The 529-nt window shown below is 32.3% G+C and overlaps 1 protein-coding gene across 1 annotated transcript in view; it reads left to right on the forward strand.

Moving 5' to 3' along the window:
• Positions 1-529, forward strand: part of TMEM181 (transmembrane protein 181) — a 44,539-nt gene that overhangs the window by 22,315 nt on the left and 21,695 nt on the right. The gene's annotated exons all lie outside the window — the stretch shown is intronic.

A 529-nucleotide genomic window follows, 5' to 3' on the forward strand; every position in this document is an offset into this window, starting at 1 on the left:
GTTCTAGCTCTGTGAAGATACTGTTGGTAGCTTGATGGGGATTGCGTTGAATCTATAAATTGCTTTGGGTAGTATACTCATTTTCACTATATTGATTCTTCCAATCCATGAACATGGTATATTTCTCCATCTATTAGTGTCCTCTTTGATTTCTTTCACCAGTGTTTTATAGTTTTCTATATATAGGTCTTTAGTTTCTTTAGGTAGATATATTCCTAAGTATTTTATTCTTTCCGTTGCAATGGTGAATGGAATTGTTTCCTTAATTTCTCTTTCTGTTTTCTCATTATTAGTGTATAGGAATGCAAGGGATTTCTGTGTGTTGATTTTATATCCTGCAACTTTACTGTAGTCATTTATTATTTCTAGTAATTTTCTGGTGGATTCTTTAGGGTTTTCTATGTAGAGGATCATGTCATCTGCAAATAGTGAGAGTTTTACTTCTTCTTTTCCAATTTGGATTCCTTTTATTTCTTTTTCTGCTCTGATTGCTGTGGCCAAAACTTCCAAAACTATGTTGAATAGTAAT

This window comes from Bison bison, unplaced genomic scaffold (genome assembly GCF_000754665.1).
Source record: "Bison bison bison isolate TAMUID 2011002044 unplaced genomic scaffold, Bison_UMD1.0 scf7180017864148, whole genome shotgun sequence".
NCBI lineage: Eukaryota > Metazoa > Chordata > Mammalia > Artiodactyla > Bovidae > Bison > Bison bison.